General features: G+C 38.2%; 1 protein-coding gene across 2 annotated transcripts in view; it reads left to right on the plus strand.

Annotated features, from left to right (window-relative positions):
• Window positions 1-4,376: 4,376 nt before the first annotated feature.
• Window positions 4,377-23,349, plus strand: part of LOC128660012 (oocyte zinc finger protein XlCOF6-like) — a 60,703-nt gene continuing 41,730 nt past the window's right edge. The window contains exons 1-2 of one of the 2 annotated variants that reach the window (XM_053713614.1): window positions 4,377-4,522; window positions 4,605-4,633. The gene's annotated coding sequence lies outside the window, so the exon portion shown is untranslated. The remainder of the gene's footprint in view (window positions 4,523-4,604; window positions 4,634-23,349) is intronic. The other variant, XM_053713613.1, reaches the window with a different exon arrangement.

Consider the following 23,349-nt stretch of genomic DNA (forward strand, 5'->3'; position numbering starts at 1 on the left):
TACCTATCTCATTGATATACTTCATATATTTTACCTTTTCTGAATAAGTAACTGGTATTTTAAAAGGATTAAAATCATTTGGGCCATTTATTTCTGCGTGGATACATACACGACATAAAGCCCTACATAGGATAAACATATTTTCAGCCTGGCCCAAAGGTTTCTATGGCAAAAAAAAAAAAACTATTGCCAACCTTGCCACTTCATATATTTGACCTTTTCTAAATAAATAACTGGTATTTCAAATGTCTTAAAATCCTTTGGGCCACTGTTTACTGTGTGGATATATACCGGGAGTGAGCCCCTTCATAGGATAAATATGTTCTTAGCCTGGCCCAACGCTTTTGTAGCAAACAAACTGGTGCCAACATTGCCATCTCATATATTTATAAATTTCTGAATAAGTAACTAGTATTTTAAAAGGTTTAAATCCTTTGGACCACTCACTTCTTTGTGAATACATACAGGGCGTGAACCTCTACATGGATTAAACATGTTCTCACCCTGGCCCAATGCTTTTTGAAGCAAACTGGTGACAACCTTGTCACCTCATATAGTTTACCTTTTTCTAAAAAGGAATCAGATATTTTAAAAGGGTTAAAATCCTTTGGGCCCTCATTACTGTGTGGATATATAAAAGGAGTGAGCCCCTTCATATACAAGGAGTGAGCCCCTTTATAGAATAAACATGTTTTCAGCCTGGCCCAAAGCTTTTTGTAGAAAACAAACTTGTGCCAACGTGGTCATCTCATACATTTACCTTTTCTGAATAAGTATCTGGTATTTTGAAAGGGTAAAATACTTTGGGCCACTCATTTCTATGTGGATATATACAGAATGTGAGCCCCTTCATAGGATATATATGTTCTCAGCCTGGCCCAACACTATTTATGGCAAATAAACTGGTACCAACCTTGCCACTTTATATATTTTACCTTTTCTAAGTAAGTTAATAGTATTTTAAAACAGTTAAAATCCTTTGGGCCACTGATTTCTGAGTGGTTATATAGGGCGTGAGCCCCTTTGTACAATCCAAGTGTTTTCAGACTGTCCCAAAGATTTATATGGCAAAGAAACCCTTTAAATAGCAGTAACTTATTTAGAAAAGGTAAAATATGTGATTTGACAAGGTCGGCACCAGTTTGTTCGTCATAAAAAGCATTGGGCCAGGCTAAGAACATGTCTGTGCTATAAAGGGGCTCATGCCCTGTATATATCCACACAAAAATGAGTGGCCCAAAGGATTTAAACCCTTTTAAAATACCACTTATTCAAAAAAGGTAAAATATGTGATTTGACAAGGTTGTCACCAATTTGTTTGCCATAAAGAGCATTGGGCCAGGCTGACAACATGTCTGTCCTATGAAGGGTTCATGCCTTGTATATTTCACACATAAATGAGTGGCCCAAACCTTTTCAAATGAACAGAAAAGATCAAATATATGAGATGGCAAGTTTGGCACGTTTGTTTGCTATAAAAATCATTGGGCCAGGCTAAAAACATGCTTATCCTGTCACGCAATGTATGTATCCACACAAAAATTAGTGGCCCAAAGGATTTTAACCCTTTTTAAAACACCCGTTACTTATTCAGAAAAGGTAAAATGTATGAAGTGGCAAGGATGACACCAGATTGCCTTAAAAAGCAGTGGGTCAGGCTGAAAATACGTCTATTCTATAAATTGGGTTAAAGCTACGTTTGCCTCCCACCCCCGGTTTCACCGGGACAGTCCCGGTCAGAGGCTCTTTGTCCCATGTCCCGGAACTAGCCTCAAATGCCCCGGGCTAAGCGCTCCCCTGGCGCAGCAAGCAGCAGTGAGCACAGACTTTTACTTTACAAAAAACAAGCTGGCCAGAGGAGCGCTTAGCCCAGGGTAGTTGGAGTCTGCAGTAGAGACAGAAGATGATGTGGGAGTGGGGGGCGCTTCTATACTTAGTGGGTGTGTTTGTGTGAGAAACCAATGGGCTGATTCATCTGAGTGCTGGGAGAAAGAGACATTACTCCAAATGTTGTCACTAACGGCTGCAGCCGCCTAACACTCTGTCATAGGTGTGTTACCAGAAGGGGGAGATGGAGGAGGTGCCATACTCAATGCATCCTGTGAAATAAACCAACATGGGGAACAGCTCCGCCTCCAGGCATAGCAATGGCTCCTACATGTCCAGCCGCCTGGGCCTATGAGCGGAGCGCGGGCACGGCCGGAATCAAGCCCAGGTAAGGCGGGGTCTCTATTGGGGGAGGTGCTTTAGGAAAGTCTGGGGATGTGTGGCCTTTATGATTTATTTTATTGTATAATGACCAGGGCTTCCCCCACTTTAGTGTACACAAACCACAACAGGTCTGACCTTACACACAGGCTAGTTCCAAACCAGATAGGAAGGGGCTCCCGGAGCGGCTCATGGGGAGGGGATAGAAGCAGCCAGCAAAGGCTGAGGAGGCAGCATAAGCTTGGGACTGGCAACCTCTCCCCAATATATATATATATGTTATATATATTTTATATATATATTTAATATATATATATATATATATATATATATATATATACATATTATATATTATATATATATATATATTATATATATATATATATATATATATATATATATATATATATATATATATATATTATATATTATATATATATATATATTATATATATATAATATATATTGATTTCCTAATGAATTTGAGGCCGCGAGAAGCCACGCCCCAAGCCACACCCTGAGACATACCCTCTCCACGCCTACTTACAAAGTGTCCAGGAATTTTCAAGGCAAAAGGTGGCAACCCTAGTTAAAGCCCTGTATATATCTACACAGAAATGAGTGACCCAAATTATTTTAACCCTTTTAAAATACCAATTACTTATTCAGAAAAGGTAAACTATATGAAGTGGCAAGGTTGGCACCAATTTGTTTGCAATAAAGGGCACTGGGTCAGGCTGATAACATGTCTATCCTATGATGGGTCACGCCTTGTGTATATATACACACATAAATGAGTGGTGCAAAGGATTTTATCCTTTTTTAAATACCAATGACGTATTTAGAAAAGGTAAAATATATAAAGTGGCAAGGTTGGCACCAATTTGTTTGCCATAAAGAGCGTTGGACAAGGCTGATAACGTCTGTCCCATGAAGAGGTTCACGCATTGTATATTCCACACATAAATGAGTGGCACAAAGGATTTTAACCCTTTTATAATATCAGTTACTTATTAGAAACAATTATGCCATGTTTGCCATCTGATTATTGCAATATCATTTTTTTATATATATAAAATGTAAGTTTGTATAGGTTTTTGGAAAGTGTATTATTTTATTTAAAATAAAAATAATGCTAGATATCTTTATTTTACAAATTGTAATCAGTTGCAGAATAAGAAGCTGACTGAATAAGAATCCAACTTCAGCCTTGTACATTTTCAGCTTTCTTGTTCTTAATGTTTATTCACAGTAGTTACCTTATAAATGACAGTCACAGTGGTTACCTTATAAGTGACAGTCACAAGTAGTTACCTTATAAATGACAGTCACAGTGGTTACCTTATAAATGACAGTCACAGTAGTTACCTTATAAATGACAGTCACAGTGGTTACCTTATAAGTGACAATCACAGTGGTTACCATATAAATGACATTCACAGTGATTACCTTATAAATGACAGTCACAGTAGTTACCTTATAAATGACAGTCACAGTGGTTACCTTATAAGTGACAGTCACAGTAGTTACCTTATAAGTGACAGTCACAGTGGTTACCTTATAAATGACAGTCACAGTGGTTACTTTATAAATGACAGTCACAGTGGTTACCTTATAAGTGACAGTCACAGTGGTTACCTTATAAATGACAGTCACAGTGGCTACCTTATAAATGATAATCACAGTGGTTACCTTATAAGTGACAGTCACAGTAGTTACATTATAAATGCCAGTCACAGCGGTTACCTTATAAGTGACAATCACAGTTGTTACCTTATAAATCACAGTCACAGTGATTACCTTATAAGTGACAGTCACAGTGGTTGCCTTATGAATGACAGTCACAGTGGTTACCTTATAAATGACAGTCACAGTGGTTACCTTATAAATGCCAATCAGCAAAAACCACTGTGTCTATAGGTTGTTTGCTACATTAAAGTTGATTTAAAAAAAAAAAAAAAAGAAAAAGCTTTGAGTGGAGGTCACATGTTTCTTGTCTAGAGTGGAGCTCCAGTCTGCAGCTATACTCCCTTTGCATCTGCCCTGTGTGTTCTGTCATCATCAGCTACAGCCCTGCATTCCATCTGCCTGTGTGTTCTGACATCATCATCAGCAGCCCTGCATTCCATCTGCCTGTGTGTTCTGACATCATCATCAGCAGCCCTGCATTCCATCTGCCTGTGTTTTCTCACAGCTACGTATTCAGGAGATAAAGTAGTGTTTGCTAACACAGGATTCATCTGCCTCCCTCTACTCACAGCTCCGGTCTGGCTCTTCACACAGCTGAAGTTTCCTTTGTCTCAAGTACTAGCAGGTATTGCTAACAGCTCCTCTACATAGCTCTGCAGTGACTATTAGCTAAGTTTTCATTCTGTGTCAACTCTTTTCCCCACCAGTAACTCTGCCAGATCTCCATGGAAGAAAGGTCTGTTAAGTTATTTCTATTTGCTTTGCATGTAATATATATTCTCACAGCTCTTATCCAAGTCCTGAAATTTATATAAACTCAAGCTTTATTCTACACAATCCATACCTGCTTGTGCATAGTCTGCAATATCTTTGTAGTACCATTACTGCACTTTTGGTTTTGTTTGTCACAGGATGTACTAAAAGGAATGACAAGGGTGAATGACAAAATGGAATGCCCATAGACAATAATGTGATTACATTTAGTGCTATAGCAACAAAAATATCAGACATGTCAAATAGATATTTACCAGATATGTTCCCCACGTACAGTAGCATATTCTGAAAGTGAGACTATAGCTGCTTTCTATGGAATGACAAGGGCGAATGACAAAATGGAATGCCCATAGACTATAACAGGATTACATTTAGTCCTATAGCAACAAAAATATGAGACATATAAAGTAGATACTTACCAGATATGTTCCCCAGGTACAGTAGCATATTATGGAACTGAGATTACTTCAGATTATAGCTGCTTTCTATGGAATGACAAGGGTGAATTACAAAGTGGAATGCCCATAGACTATAATAGGATTACATTTAAAAGTGCTATAGCAACAAAAATATCAGACATGTGAAATAGATATTTAGCAGATATGTTCCCCAGGTACAGTAGCATATTCTGAAAGTGAGATTACTTCAGATTATAGCTGCTTTCTATGGAATGACAAGGGTGAATGACATAATGGAATGCCCATAGACTATAATGGGATTACATTTAAAACTGCTATAGCAAAAAAATATGAGACATATCAACTAGATATTTACCAGATATGTTCCCTAGGTACAGTAGCATATTCCGAAAGTGAGATTACATCAGATTATAGCTGCTGTCTATGGAATGACAAGGGTGAATGACAAAATGGAATGCCCATAGACTATAATGGGATTACATGCAAGAAGTATATATAAACTTCCCAGTTATCACATAAAGTATTTCACAACGGATATAGAACCAACATATTAAAATATCATAGAAAGTAAGTGGTATATAGTTGTACGTACAATATATAATACAGAGAATATAGGGTAAAACTCCAAAGTGATCTGTATACTTATAACCAGATCAGAAAAGTGTATATATTACCCCTGTTGGTATGTAATTTCCTGCATATGATGGAAGCAGAGGAAAAAGTATTTACCAATATATGTCCCTGGAAAGAGGTGTGGACAATTCCAAGCGATGGCCTCTGAAAATGCTGTCAATGGATGCTGCTCTAATTATACTGAGAGGACTGTGATCTTCCTCCCAAATGGACCTTGAAAGACAAAAACAGAGAGCGCAAACCACTCTAAGAGTAAAAGTATTTAATACAAAATGTGAAGCGCAAGTAAAAAAATATACGTACAGGTGGAGCTAGCCAGCAACCAGAGTGGCAGCACTGGAGAAGAGCTCCATAAAAAAAGTAGAGATATAAGTGTTTATAGCTGATTTCTGCAAATAAAATTGCCAGAATCCAGCTCCTAATATTATCAACATCTGATGGGAACTTGGTGGAGTGATTTTGAGGCAGTTTGGAGGGACCGCAAAACAGACCGGAACAGAGGACCAGGCCACAACTAGGAAAGCCCATGGATGCGGCCTTACCCCGGGCCTCACGGACATAAAAACAGGGCTTAAAATCAACCAGTTCCCTGCCCTTCAGACCCCCGACAGGTAAAGTGCACTAAAAGTACCCAGAACTAGTGACATTAAGCTATAAAAAGCTCTACCAGAAGCACCAGAATCAGGGTAAGTTGCGGGAAAATCGCCATCTTTTCTGCTGAACACACTCAGACTTACACCGCACTTCAACTCAAGGACTCACAAAAAATTGTAGCATACAATATAAGAGGAGTTTATTAATCACTGGTGTACATTCAGTCTGGTTGAAACTGACTCACCGAAGCATCTATTCATCAATAGCAATTGATATAGATAGAGGTGCATTCTGACATCTACTACTACCCTGACATGGCAACTTACTCACACAACTGATAAGGTGCTTAGATACACCAGCAACCTCACAAGCCTCTATCCATTTATGAGAAAATAATAACATTTGGCTAGGGACCTGGCCTTTAAAAGTTCTTAATACACCACTATTTTTTCCAACTTATATCTCATTAACCAGGTATTGCATGCATAGTGAGCAATATCAGGACACACTTAAGGAGACTTGGAGTGGTATTGGATGTCAATCAGATACAAGAACACCAGGACCCTGACCGCTAAGTGGGCACACACATATCATATTAGGAAATTCCTATCTATAAATGAAGATCTAGAGGCTTAACTTGGAGTGGTCTCAGATAGATGCAGACGACATCGGCAAAAAGGATGATTACACAAGTAATAACATGGAAATATTGCAAGCTAGAGTGAGGAGAGGGAGATGTGGGGGCTGCAGGGGGAGGGCAAGGTGACAATAATACAGTTTGAACAGCTTTTGGATTCACTTTTTTTTTACACACTATTTGAAAGAAACCACTTATCAATATGAAAAGTAGAAACCTAAACAGTAAAAGACTGTTTATCCAAGTCACAGTTAAAGGTCAAGGCTATGGATAAATCAATATCCCCGCTGAAACAAATTAGTGGAATGGAAACCACAGATGAAGATACTTCTTCAAGGAGAGATATCCCGAACAACAAACTGATAACCCAAATCAAATCCTTCTTCTCATGAAGAACTGAAAAACTGCAATACATGACCTTAAGCAGGATATAAGAGAAATAGGTGGGGAGAACCACAGAACTTAAAAATAAAATTGATGACATCACTGAGGAAATTCCTCAACTTCAAACACCCCCTTGCTCGACCACTCCATCTATATTAAAAAGCTCAAAGATCAGGTGGAAGACTTTAGAAAATCAATCACAAACGATCAAACCTGTGCATTAGAAATCTTCCAGAGGATTATAAAAATCTTCAGGCAGATGTTACTGAGATATTTCACCAACTCATACTGACATGGAACCTAACATGCTATTATTTGAACAGAGTTCACAGAGCCCTTCACTAAACCCTCCCAAATCCAAAACCAGGGACATAATAGTTAAGCTTTACTATTATCACCGTCAAAGAGCTGATCCATTCAGGCAGCAAGAGACGCAAGAACAGTCACCTATGAGGGCCATAGTATCCAAATCTACTCTGACTTATCTCCCATAACATTAAGGAGAAGAAGAGAGATGAAGCCAATAGTGAATGTTTTGATCAAAGAAAAGATTAGATACTGGTTGAACTTTCCTTTAAGCTGATCTTTACTCATCCCCAAAACCACAACTTAGTCCCCTGTTCTTCGGTAGAAGAGGGCCAAATTATACTCAGCAAACTCGAGATACAATACGAGTAGTCAGAACCACAGACCCTTCAGAAGATGACAAAGAAATTACCCCAGAGGGAATAGACACTTGTATCCAAAATGGAAAGGCCTATTTGATCAAAACCAACTACATCTCCCCAGATCAGATATCAGTTCTTCCCAATGACAAAGAACCCTTCAGTCCCCTAAAACACAAAATATTCTGGACCTTATATCGTAAAGACCTAGAGGCGAATGCGTCTATGACATGCTATGCTGAAGGGTTATAAGTACAATATGAGTGTCCAATGGTCCACAAACTATCTCTATAGCTAAAATGACAGGTACAGTGATGTTTTTACTCCACATCCTTGCCCCTTTGGGGCTTTGCTCCCTCTGTCCTCCTACCCCCTCCTCTCTCCCTTTCCTATATCCTTCCACCTCCCCACCTGAACCGATGTCTAATAATGATAAAAAGGTGTACTCTCAGAAAGAAGAGATGATACAACTATTATGAGGCTACTCCATAATAGATTTTGGAAGTAATGTTTTCAATGCATTTAAAGGCACCAAGGTTTATGTTATGTTAATTTGTTATATGTTAATTTGTTCAGTCTTACATGCCGACTTTCAGGAGTCAAAAAATCTAAGGTTACTAGAAATGTTTCAACATGGGGTTTCATCCCAAGCCTCTGCTAGTCCTATAACCCTATAAGGGAGAAGGATTGCCCACAAATCCTAACAGTACTACTCATTAGCATAAAATTTAGGGGACAAATATGCAGATTTAGAATAATATCCCCATAACACTAGGGGTCTCAATTCCAATTTAAAGAGGGAAAAAAACCATAATTGATTATAAGTCACAGAACGCCAAGATAGTGATGCCTACCGGAAACCCACATATTAGTTAAACTAACTTAAAAAATAAAAATGAGTCGTTTAGACATAGTCCTCTTTAGGCAGCTTCTCATAGAACAGCTAGATACCAAGATGGATACTAGCAAGCGCCCTAAAGCACTTTTTAAAATAAATGGCGGGTTTATATAGCTACACTAAGTATTGAACATCAGAGGCGGATCTTGACACCCTTTGCCATACTGAACTGATGCCTCCCCTGAGGGGTGAATGGGGATTTCTATACCAACAAATAGGCGGTGGAGGGGGAGGGAGGGATTTAGAGACATATCAAGGTGCTTTCCTTTTTTTTTTTTTTTTTTTTTTCTTCCTCCGCCATCATTAAGGCCAGAGATTTGTGTAGACCACAACGGTGCCAATTAGAAGGCCTCATATTGTCAACAGTAGACTCATACTAAAAGATTATGGTTTGTTATAGTTTATAAAGTTAAATGGAGGATGAGGTATATTATAGTCACCATTGAAGCTTAATCACTAAAGAACACAGAAATCTGTATGTAAGAGTGAGGCAATCTCTTACTAATTACTGAAGTATGATGCAATGGATTCTACTGCCCTCACCAATGATACACTGCTAATTGTGAAATCTATCTGTACTTCTTTATTGTAAGCATTACTGAAGGGTACACTTGAAATTGTAATGTTTGTAATGTGTATTTCATTTCCTATATCCTCAATGAAAAGTTAATTTAAAAAAAAACTCAACTCAACCAACTTTATCTAGATAAAGAGGCAATTCTCCCTCATGCAAAGCATAGACACAAGATACTACTCACATACGGCAACAAACCAGATAAAATGCTGGCAAACAAATTGAAGAACATAACCAGAGCAACTTCTATTCCACAAATCCAATTAGCAAATGGGAAAGTTACTAATGACCCCCTTCAAATTGCCGATGTATTCGCCAGTTATTACAATACATTATATAACTTACCTAAATCTACACATAAGCTTGATAAAATAATGGAACTAGACAATTTCCTGGAAAGCTGCTCACTCCCAAAAATCTCTCAAGGAGATCTTGATGCTTTAAATAAGCTTATAACACTACAGGAGGTCTCTCTAGCCATTTAAGAATTAAAGAGAAATAAAGCCCCAGGCCCTGATGGGTTCTCTGGAGCCCTTTACAAAGACCTTCAAACTTCCTTAGCCCCCCATTTAGTGGTTATCTTCAATAACATTTTACAGGGAGTCTACATACCACAGGACATTTTGACTGCGAGGGTGACAGTAATCCCAAAACCGGGAAAATGTAAACAATATTGCCAGAATTATAGACCAATTTCTCTAATCAACCAGGACCTCAACTTGTTTACCGAAATCTTAGCGAATCGGCTAATGTCCCCCATCCAAAGCTTAATAAATACGGACCAAATTGCATTCATTATGCAAAGGGAAGCCCCGATAATATAAGAAAAGTTGTAGATCTGATAAATTGGGCTACAGTTAGAGGAGTACCTTCTCTGTTCCTGACTCTGGATGCAGAGAAGGCCTTCGATAGGGTCAATTGGGACTATATGTTGGCAGTACTAAACAAAGTAGGAATAAGTGGCCCTTTCCATTTGGCCCTGCGGAAACTATATTCAAGCCCAGATGCTTTTATCAGGCTCTCAGGATACCAATCAGTGCCAATTACAATTAGAAACGGAACTAGGCAGGGGTGTCCATTATCACCGTTGTTATTTGTGATATGCATTGAACCCCTCACACAGAAAATTAGAGATAATCCCAATATTGCGGGAATTAGAGTGGGGGAAAAGGAATACAAAATTTCATTATTTGCCGATGATGTCATCCTCGCAGTCACTAAGCCCCTACTATCCCTTCCAGTAATTTATTCAGAAATAAGTAAGTTTGGATTGTTGTTGGGATATAAGGTAAACAAGAGTAAGTGTGATATTCACTTACCAAATCACACTAAGAAATTACTAGAAATTAATTTTGCCTTCACATGGGCAAAGACCTCTATTAAATACTTGGGTATTAACCTTACAAATAATGTTAAAACACTCTATAAAGAAAACTACACGTCTATGTTCACACAGATTAAGAAGCTAATGAACAGTTGGTCCAAACATAATCTCTCATTATACCGGAGAATTATATCCATCAAAATGACAATACTACCTAAAATCCTTTATATGTTCCGATCACTCCAGATAACTGTACCGATAACAGAGCTACATTTGCAGAAAGATATCCTTAGATTTATATGGCAGGGGGAAAGGGCGAGAATCAACAAAGATATACTGACTAGGCATAGGGAGGGTGGTGGAGTGGGCCTCCCAAATGTAATATCCTATTACCATGCAGCTAGAATGGCCCAGACCCTACATTGGTATAAGATAGCTAATGCACCACAATGAGTTCAATTAGAAGCAGACATCATAGGAATTGGAAGGATAGATAAATTGCTCTGGACAGGTAAACAAAGTAGACCTCATTGTATTAGACAGTTCATCTCAATTCACCACACCACATTTTTATGGGATAAGCTGATTAAGACCTATTCTCTGATCACTAATAGATCTAAAGTAACTCCTCTGGTGCATATCAACTCAACAATAAATTTACAAATACAGAGAAAATGGGAAAACAAGGGCTTGTATCGTATCACAGACACATTCATACACAATAAAATAATTTCATACGAACAATATGCAGAATTGGGGGACCCTGACCAAAACATATGGTTTCACTACTTGCAACTCAAGTCCAGAGTTCAGGAGATTTTGGGAGGCACACAACCATCTAACCACACTATGATTGAATCCCTTTGTTTATCAAGGGAGCCCAGGAAGGGTATGATTACTTTATTATACCCAATATTTAACATTAAGGATAAAGACAAAAAAAATAGCACCAACATCAAGTGGGAAAGAGACCTGGGCAGATCATGGTCGGTGAAAAATTGGGTTAAAAACATTAAGAGAGGGCTAATGTTCTCGCCTAATGCATCACTAAAAGAAAAATATCTGAAAGTTTTATATTAATGGTATATTTATCCTACTAGACTATCCAAGACAGGAGATCTAACTCAACACCTTTGCTACAGAGGTTGCGGGGAAATAGGTACCTATCTACATATGTGGTGGCACTGCGACAAAGTTAAACAAGTGTGGGACCATATATCATCAAATTTAAGTGCAATACTAGAGAGGGAGGTCAATCTCACACCAGAGCAAGCTCTGCTTCACTTTCCCCTAGAGGAGTCCCTAAAGAGACATTCCAAACTAGTGAATATGATATGCACCGTAACAAGATTAAGTATTGCAAAGTACTGGAAAACTGATCACCCCTCATTTGCTTATATTGAAAGTAGAATTAAATATCACTATAACATGTCGGGTGCTACAGAAGAACTCTTGAACTCTAAAGACCGTTTTATTGCGGATTGGGAACCCTATATCATGTACATTGAAGGGGTAAGAAGAACAAGTCTAAATACTACATAACTTATTTAATAGGATAGGTTGTCCAGGAGATGATGTGGGATGGGGGGGATCCCCCTATATTCTGTAACTACCCAAACCAAGAAATTACATATGTTTGAAGGGGATTAATACAGTAGTTGGTGGTAATTCTAAGAGAGGACGTAGCTACAATTTGCTTGGTAGTGTGGAAGATTATCCATTTTGTATATCAAGCAATACCTTCTTGTACCAAAATTTAATTGTATGTTTTTCTTAATTTGATTTTTATTTTTTCAAGGCATATTTACAGACTGAACCATTTTTGTTTATGATTATGTTTGTACTGAATTGTGTAAAGTTGTAAACTCAATAAAAATTATTTCAACAACAACAAAAAAATATACATACAGGAATTAAAAACAACAAAGCATATAGTGCTCTTACTAAAACTAGATTTAGTGAACATTGCTGTAATATCAAAAACAAAATCGAGACCCATAGTGTACCTGACCATGTCAGACACTTTCATAATGCTAATTCTACAGGACTAAAAATCAAAGTCATTAACTGGATTCCACCTAATAGTTCCAATAATAGATTAAAAACTCTATGACAGCGTAAAACATACTGGATTCATGAACTCCAGACTCTGAACACAGTCAATCATAAAGGTCTTAATATAGACTTAGACCTTCAGGCTTTTATGTAACTATGTTGCAGCACTTTGGGTGTTCTCATTTGAATTTGAAGATTAGGATTTGGGGGATTCTTTGACATAGGTTTTTCGCCTTAGTTATATGTAACATTCCTCTATGTCTCACATACTTTGTATTGCATGTAGGCACACTGTAAGGATTATTTACACATGTCCTTTTTAATGTTCATTTCATAATCCGTATAGGCTTTTGGAGTCTAGCTAGTAGCTATTCCCATAAGTACATACATATTTTTGATCTTTGGTTTTACACGCCATGTTGTATCACAGAGAGTAGTGTTTCTATATCTCATCTCTCCCCTCTTTTAGTAAGGACAGTGTTTTAGCGGTAGCAGCTGATAATCTTCAAAGCTATCTGAAGTCACATAATAGTCACCATTTTTGATAGCAGATATGATTTCAAATTTAGTATCCTGGATCGTTTTCTCATATCACAGTATACAATTACTTACTTAATTAATTAACTATTGATAGTTTGTATTTTGTCTGCCAGATAGCCTTTTACGTATTCTAATGTTTTCAATCATAAGCATTTTATTTGCTTTGCAATGTTTTTATATTACTGATTTTTTTTTTACATTGTACCCCTTTCACAGTGTTACTTAATACGTGCTTGTATGTGTATAGCTATATAAGTATTGTCCAATAGCTAGGTATATGCCTTCTTAGCACTTTATGTATTATATCACATATTGCTATGACAGCTGCTTGTGAGGATTTCATTGGCATTCAGTAGCCAATCATTAAGTGACACGTATTCAGCCAATCAGATGCTGCAACATAACTGACCTTTGACAGCCCACTGAATTCAAAAGGAAGTAAGCGGTTTGTTGATACATCACCTCTTGATGAGGAGCTATATCTTAATCACATGATCTCCAGACACAGGCTATTACAACTTTGAGTAGATCTGCACCTCCAAGTCTTCACAGCGTTTCAGTTGTGCTTAGACTGTACAAAGGATCGAGTGGCACAAGTCAACACTCATGTGGCCTGAAACTAAGTTTCTGTGGTGATATGCACTATATGCTTTGTTGTTTTTAATTCCTGTACATATATTTTTTACTTGTGCTTCACATTTTGTATTAAATACTTTTACTCTTAGAGTGGTTTGTGCTCTCTGTTTTTGTCTTTCAAGTTCCATTTGGGAGGAGGATCACAGTTCTTTCATAATTAGAGCAGCATCCATTGACAGCATTTTCTGAACACACTCTTTCCAGGGACATATATTGGTAATTTTTTTTTCCTCTGCTTCCATCATATGTAGGAACTTGCATACCAACAAGGGTGATATACTTTTCTGATCTGGTTTTACATATACAGGTCACTTTGGAGTTTTACCCTATGTTCTCTGTATTATATATTGTACGTACAACTCTTACTTTCTATGATATTTTAATATGTTGGTTCTATATCCATTGTGAAATACTGTATGTGATAACTGGGAAGCGCAGATTATATATACTTGTTGCATGTTATCCCATTATAGTCTATGGCATTCCATTTTGTCATTCGCCCTTGTCATTCCATAGAAAGAAGCTATAATCTGATGTAATCTCACCTTCAGAATATGTGCTACTGTACCTGGGGAACATATCTGGTAAATATCTAGTTGATATGTCTCGTATTTTTGTTGCTATAGCACTTTTAAATGTAATCCCATTATAGTCTATGGGCATTTCATTTTGTCATTCACCCTTGTCATTCCATAGAAAGCAGCTATAATCTCACGTAATCTCACTTTCAGAATATGCTACTGTACCTGGGGAACATATCTGGTAAATATCTAGTAGATATGTCTCATATTTTAGTTTCTTTAGCACTTTTAAATGTAATCCCATTATAGTCTATGGGCATTCCCTTATGTCATTTACCCTTGTCAATCCATAGAAAACAGCTATAATCTGACATAATCTCACTTTCAGAATATGCTATTTTTCCTTGGGTACATATTTGGTAAATATCTAGTTGTTATGTCTCATAGTTTTGTTACTTCAACACTTTATTTTACATCTCATTATAGTCTATGGGCATTCCATTTTGTCATACACCCTTGTCATTCCTTTTAGTACATCCCATCAGATTTGTCTCAGAGTTTCTCCATACTGTTGGTTTATCACTAACAACAGCTGGAGTTATTTTAAACACAAAAACAATTATTTTTTACTATTGTTTAGTTCAGCAGCTGAGTTATCCATAACTAAGAAATTGTTGCAGAGAAAATAGACTTTCGATATTTTTGCGTAAAAATGTGGTGAACTGAGCGCTGTAGTATCCTAATGCTCTCCTCCAAATGGTCCCCTAGCGGACTGGGTAAAACAGAGTAAATAGGTAACGGAGGGAGCGCTAAAAGCTTAATAGGATGTAGGATAGTGCGGCAATACTATAGCTGCATAAAGAAGATGTCTAGGCTGATGTGTGAAATAAGTGACAACAGTGAATCTGCTGTGAAAATAAAAAAACTTTTTATTTTCACAGCAGATTCACTGTTGGAATTATAGCGAAGAAAGTTTTTTAAACTTAGTGTAGACAAAAGCTGCAGATCCACTCCAGTGGATTTCCACGTATAGTATAGTGGGGTAATCCACGATACCGAGGAGTACAGTAAGATTACAGGTTACATTTATATAGCAGCACCTTCAAGGGACATAGATATTTCTGATAAAAACTACCAATTGAGGGCATTATGTTAGAGCATTACTACTAGCGATTTCGCTATTTGGCTCCACATACATCTCCCTTCACTGCACACAACTCACGAATGGGGTGACCTGTTACAGAATTGGAGAGAAATTCAAGCCTATAGGGCGCTGCAGGAGGAGTGGCAAATACGTCATGTTAGTAAACTATTATACACACACTCCACGCAGCTTAGATCTGATCCGCAAATATGAGTGTTTACATTTGATATATCAGCCAGTAGCAACGGACCAAGTCATTTTTTTTCTTTTTTCTTTACTCTTTATTAACGCAGTGACGGTCAAAGAACGCATGATACTTGTGAGCATATTTAAACAAAGTAAATAGTCACAGTGATATACAATGGTAATTTATAAAACATGTTATACGAAACAATGCCTAATTAGATGTATAACACTTATTTGTTGAACAGAGGTGGCGATGAGCAGTTTCATGCTAAAAAGTGTGACAGCATTGGAAAGTTTATAGTTAAAACTTTATGAGGGCTGAACCAACATCGCCACATCTGACAGCAGTGATGTCAGTAGGGAATTCAGGTGTCTTGTATAAATGAATGTTTGTATTGGTTAACGAATTTAAAGGTGTGAACTTCACATCCAATTGAAACACAGAGGTGGATTTTTAAGTTGTGAACTTACAAACACTTTTTAAGCAGGCTAGGATTAAGGCAGACGCCGAAACCGGTCAGCCTTTTTGCTCTCTGTACTTCAATTATATTTTTATTCACTCTTAATTAACCCTTTTGTCAAACAATAAATTTTTGTTTTTCACATGCTTTTTGGTGCTCCAAACATTTTTTGTTTTTGAATTCTACATTTATTAACCCCTAATCTGCCGACCCCAATGACGCTGCCACTAGAATTATTATTATTATTCTTTATTTATAAAGCACCAACAGATTCTGCAGCGCTGTTCATAGGTAACAAAGATAAAAGGACAGTACAATATGAGACACCAGACAAAATTTAATAAACAAATACAGGAGGAATTGGGAGACCTGTTCCCGTGGGAACTTACAATCTAAATGGGTAGGAGGGTGAGAAACAGGAGGTGGGGACTGCAAAGGTGGGAATGATGTTAGTGTGAAGTTAGATGAGGGCAACTATTAGGCAAGTGGAATTCATTAGTTACTGATTTGGTGATAGGCTTCCCTGAACAAGAAGGTCTTTAGGGAACGTTTAAAGGAGGAGAGGTTGGGGGAAAGTCTGACAGCTCGAGGAAGTGCGTTCCAGAGGGTTGGTGCCGCACGAGAGTAATCCTGTAGTCTAGCATGAGAGGAGGGGATGGTAGAAGAGGCAAGGAGTAGATCGTTGTTGGATCTTAGGGGACGGGCTGGGCTATATTTGTTGATGAGTGAGGAAAGGTATGGGGGGGCTGCATTGGTAAGGGCTTTGTAGGTCAGAGTGAGAAGTTTGAATTTAATTCTGCTGTGAATGGGGAGCCAGTGAAGGGACTCACAGAGGGGTGCGGCAGATACAGAGCGTGGGGAGAGGTGGCTTAGCCTAGCAGAGGCATTTAGGATGGATTGAAGGGGGAGAGGCGGGAGAGAGGAAGGCCAGTTAGTAGGTTGTTACAGTAGTCAAGCCGGGAAATTACTGGGAATGGATTAGCTGTTTAGTAGTTTCAGCACTCAGAAAAGGACGAATTTTGGAGATATTGCGTAGGTGGTTGCGTCAGGATGAAGAGAGCGATTGGATGTGGGGTATGAAGGACAGATTGGAGTCGAGTGTAACTCCTAGGCAGCAGACTTGGGGTGATGGGGAGATAGTGGTGTCACCGACAGTGATAGTAAAGTTAGAAACTGGAGTAGAATTAGTTGGGGGGATTAGAAGAAGCTCAGTCTTGGACATGTTGATTTTTAGGTGGTGAGAGGCCATCCAGGAAGAAATGCCAGATAAGCAAATAAAAAATAAATTTATTAACTCCTAACACCCCCTAACTTAAATATAATTTAAATTAATCTAAATAAATATCCCTATTATTACCTAAATAATTCCTATTTAAAACTAAATACTTACCTGTAAAATAAACCTTAATATAGCTACAATATAACTAATAATTACATTGTATCTATCTTAGGGTTTATTTTTATTTTACAGGCAAGTTTGTATTTATTTTAACTAGGTAGACTAGTCATTAAATAGTTATTAACCATTTAATAACTACCTAGCTAAAATAAATACAAATTTATCTGAATAAAAACCTTACCTGTTCTACACTAACACCTAACCTCACAATACAATTAAATCAATTACCTACATTAAATACAATAATCTAAATTACAAAAAAAAAAAAACACTAAATTCAAAAAAGAAAAAAGAAATGACAAGTTTTTTTAAACTAATTACACCTAATCTAATCCCCCTAACAAAATAAAAAAGCCCCCCCAAAATAAAAAAGCCCTACCCTACACTAAATTACAAATAGCACTTAAAAGGGCCTTTTGTGGGGCATTGCCCCAAAGAAATCAGCTCTTTTACCTGTAAAAAAATACAAATCCCCCAACATTAAAACCCACCACCCACACAACCAACTCTACTCTAAAACCCACCCAATACTCCCTTAAAAAAACTAACACTAACCCCTTGAAGATCACCTTACTGGGAGAAGTCTTCATCCAACCGGGCCGAAGGCCTCATTGAAGCCGGGAGAAGTCTTCATCCAAGCCAGGTGAAGTGGTCCTCCAGACGGGCAGAAGTCTTCATCCAGACGGCATCTTCTATCTTCATCCATCCAACGCGGAGCGGCTCCATCTTCAAGACTTCCGACGCGGAGCATCCTCTTCATCCGGAGTCTTCTTACTGAATGAAGGTTCCTTTAAGGGACGTCATCCAAGTTGGCGTCCCTTGAATTTAGAATAGAATTTTATCAGCCAATCGGAATTAAGGTGGGACAAATCCTATTGGCTGATTGGATGTTAGGGTTAGACAGGTTTAGGGCTTAATATGTTTATTCTAGTGGCAGCGACGTTGGATTAGGGGTTAATAATTTTAATGTAGTTGTCGGCGATGTTAGGGATGGCAGATTAGGGGTTAATAAGTGTAATATTGTTTAGACTCGGGGTTCATGTTAGGGTGTTAGGTGTAAACATAAGATTTGTTTCCCCATAGGAATCAATGGGCTGCATTATTGACCTTAACGCTTCTTTTTTGCAGGTGTTAGGTTTTCTTTTCATCCGGCTCTCCCCATTGATTCCTATGGGGAAATCGTGCACAAGCACGCAAACCCATCTTACTGCTGACTTAAGCAGCGCTGGTATTGGAGTGCAGTAAGTTACGCAATAGGGCTGCAACAACTAATCGGTAAGATTGTTCATAAAAATAGTTGTCAAAGAATCTCATTATCAATTAGGTGGTCAGCGATTAGTTGGTTAATTGCACAGCACCAGCTGCTTCAATCCGATGAGCTCCTGCACATGATATTGTGCAAGCATTTTTATTCATTATTATTTTTTCTATCCGATTAATCGGATGATTATTGTCCGATTAATCGGATAGAAAAAAGATTTAAAAAAATAAATAAATTCAAGTTTTTTTGCACAATCTTAGTTGCAGTAGATCATCAGATTAAAGCAGCTGGTGCTGTGCAACTGACCAACTAATCGTGGACCACCTACTTGATAATGAGATTTGTTGACAACTATTTTTAAGATCAAACTTACTGATTAGTTGTTGCAGCCCTATTACGCAATGGAGCTTAACGGCATTAAAAAAAAAAAAGGTGCAATGCAATTACTTACAAGTTATTATCACACCCCATACCGCAAAAACCTAGTAATCTAGCCATTAGTTATTAAATAACCTTATAATAAGTGAAATCTGAGATGGGGGGGGGGCAATTGACTAGTAACATTGCGTCATAGAGAAACCTTTTGTATTTGTACTTTGAGAACTTTAGAACCCAAAGGTATGAACAGGGACATTGATTTGAAAGCCTTTTTAATTGAGGAGTAGCTCCAGGTTTCAGGAGCTTGCTTGTATGTTAACTTTATAGATGATATAATATGTATTTTTGACCATTTTTAATCCGATTTACTTATCTCTTGATATCTAGTGGTTCTGACCGAAGATTGGTATTGTTTTTTGGAAATTTTCTTCAAATGCTTCCCTTATTTAGGTGTTTGATCTATTATATTTATTACAATTTGGCCCCTAAAACTTTATATTTCGAGTGGAGGGAATATATTTTATTCATACATAAATATTTGATACTTGTCTGTCTGTGTTTTGAGGAATATTCTTATCCATATGTTGGTATTGTGTATTTGTGTGTGTATATGTATATGTGTGTGTGTGTATATGTATATATATATATATATATATATATATATATATATATATATATATATATATATAATGTGTGTGTGTGTATATATATATATATATATATATATATATATATATATAAATATGTGTGTGTGTTGTGTATATATGTATGTATATATATATATATATATATTATATATATAATATAAAAAAAATTCAAATGATGGGAAGGCACTCTCCGTATTAGAAAAATTCACTTTATTTAAGCGGTAAACTTTTTTGCGGTCTCCTTGTCCTCAGACCAACAGAATAAAAAAACGCTCACCCATATATGCAGAACCCTCCACTGTGAAATTCCAGGCAGCTGTGCTCCTTCACATCTAACCGGCGCCACTGCGCATGTGCTTGGAAGCTATGGAGCGTCGCAAAGGAAAAACATCTAAAAGTATATAAAAGCAATCACCAAAGTATTCACCAACATATTGTGCACAGTATACGCAATGCAATCCACAGGAGATGAGCGGAGTGTCAGCCGCTTTGGAATCAGTCCGGGATGCAACCCAACTGCTAGCGTGAATAGAAAGCACACGCTAGCACACTGAGAAATATCCAGGACGTGACCCACTCAGGAAACAGATGAGAAAGATTACAAAAAATAATAGTTGCTCCAGAATGCAGGGAAACCACAAAGGAAAAAACGTCCCTTTAAGCAGGTCAAAGAATATAAAGGAAATGCTCTTATTTGCAGCTTAGAAAAAAGGTCCTCATTAGCAGGCTTGTAACAAAGTTCCCTTTTGCAGCTTTGAAAAAGTAAATGTCCCTTTAAGCAGGTTATAACAAAACAGAAAGTCAAAGTTCTCCTTTGCACTTGTAAAAGAAAATGTCCCTTTAAGCAGGTTATAACAAAACAGAAAGTCAAAGTTCTCCTTTGCAGTTTGTAAAAGAAAATGTCCTTTAAGCAGGTTTTATTAATCAAAGAAATGATTGTGGAATAAGGCAAAAGCAAGGTCAGGCAGGCAGAAGTCGGCATCCAAACATAAGCAAAAAGGGTTAAGGCAAAAGGCTTGGTCAGACAGGCAGAAGTCGGTATCCAAATATCAGCAAAGGGTTAAGGCAAAAGGCTTGGTCAGACAGGCAGAAGTCGGTATCCAAATATCAGCAAAAGGGTTAAGGCAAAAGGCTTGGTCAGACAGGCAGAAGTCGGTATCCAAATATCAGCAAAAGGGTTAAGGCAAAAGGCTTGGTCAGGCAGGCAGAAGTCGGTATCAGGAAAACAGATTTTGACAAGGTACTCACAAACTCCAAGGGAAACAAACAAACGGGCCCCGATTCAGATCTCCCGCCGTGGTTTAAAGGCAGGAGCGGCAACGTCATCAGAGGGGTGTGTCGAGAAAGCGTCACGTTGCTAAGCAACATGACGTCAGTCACACAGAGGAGATCCGGGAGCCGCGGCGACACGGCAATGAACGGACGAAATCATGACAGCACCCCCCTCCTCAAGGACCCCTCCGGGGGACAGGACCAGGCCTATCAGGATGAGTCTTGTGGAAGGTCTTGATCAAAGTAGGAGCATTTACTTGATGAGCCGGTTCCCAAGAACGTTCGTGACTGGATAACCTTTCCAATGAATGAGATAATACAATTTCTTGCCACGCAACTTGGAATCTAGAATATGGCTGATCTCAAACTCAGGGTGTCCATGCACAAATAACGGTGGAGGTTTAGAAAAAGGCTTAGAATACCTGTTAGTCATCACAGGTTTTAAAAGAGAAACATGGAATACCGGATGGACTTTGAGAGTCTTGGGTAAAGCCACCCGATAAGCAGTAGAACACACCTGACCCAGTATTCGGAAAGGACCCACGTATCGTGGTCCCAATTTGTTAGAAGGTTGTTTCAGGCGAAGAAATCGAGAGGAAATCCAAACTTTATCACCAGGGCGATATTTGGGAGCTTTCTTCCGTCGAAGGTCTGAAAAGAACTTGTAACGTCTAGAAGTTACAGAAAGAATACGATGTATTTTCTGCCAATGTCGAGTTAATCTTCGGGCTGTAAGATCAGAAGCAGGATTCACTGTGGAGGAAGTATGCAAAGGAATGTTCTGGGCTGATATCCGTAAGCTGCATGAAAAGGAGAAGTCTGAAGGGAGGAATTGTACCGGGCATTATGAGCCAATTCAGCCAAAGGAAGGTAAGAAGTCCAGTTAGAGTGATAATGATCCACATAATGTCTAAGATATGTTTCAAGACACTGGTTTACTCTTTCAGTCTGGCCATTCGATTGTGGGTGGTGAGAAGTAGAGAGAGATATAGTAGTTCCAAAATGTTTACAAAGTGACCTCCAAAATCGAGAAACAAACTGTACCCCTCTATCTGAAACAATATCTAGAGGAAATCCATGGATTCTTACAATATGTGAAATAAAAAGTTCAGAGAGTCTTTTGGCAGATGGTAATCCTGGTAAGGGTACAAAATGGGCAGTCTTAGTGAACCTGTCGACCACCACCCAGATAGTATTGTTTCCAGCGGACAAGGGAAGGTCGGTAATGAAGTCCATGGATACATGAGTCCAAGGCTGGTGAGGTATAGGCAATGGTTGGAGCAATCCTGAAGGAAGTTGGCGTGGAGTTTTGTTCATGGCACATTGTGTGCATACTGAGACGTAATCCTTCACATCTTGAGAGAGAGTAGGCCACCAGACATGTTGTTTGAGGTTTCGAGTGGTAATACTGATGCCAGGATGTCCAGAAAGGGACTATCATGAGCCCAAAATAAAATCTTGGAACGAAGGCGTTCAGGAACAAAGAGTAAACCATCGGGAGGTTTACAGGACAAAGGAAGATTCCCTTGAGCAGACTGTAATTCTTGTAACCAGGAAGTTGTTAACTGGGCTATGACTTCATGAGGTTGGAGAATGGTACCAGACTCAGGAACTGGGGAATCTTGAAATTGTCTGGAAAGGGCGTCTGCTTTAATATTTTTTGAACCAGGTATGTAAGACAAATTATAGTGAAACCGGGAGAAGAATAATGACCAGCGTGCTTGCCTGGAATTCAATCGTTTGGCTGTTTGGAGATACAGAAGGTTCTTATGATCAGTGAGTATAGTAAATGGCAAAGAAGTACCTTCCAGCCAATGTCTCCATTCATCCAATGCCATTTTGATGGCAAGCAACTCTTTATTCCCTACGTCATAGTTAAATTCAGAAGGAGTGAATTTTTTAGAGAAGAAAGCAACTGGATGAATCTTTCCAGTCTCTGGTATTCGTTGAGACAGAACAGCTCCAGCAGCAACAGAGGAAGCATCAACTTCCAGGATAAATTGAAACTCAGGATTTGGATGACGGAGAATAGGTGCAGAGGAAAAAGCTT

The sequence above is a fragment of the Bombina bombina genome, chromosome 5, assembly GCF_027579735.1.
Source record: "Bombina bombina isolate aBomBom1 chromosome 5, aBomBom1.pri, whole genome shotgun sequence".
Classification (NCBI taxonomy): domain Eukaryota; kingdom Metazoa; phylum Chordata; class Amphibia; order Anura; family Bombinatoridae; genus Bombina; species Bombina bombina.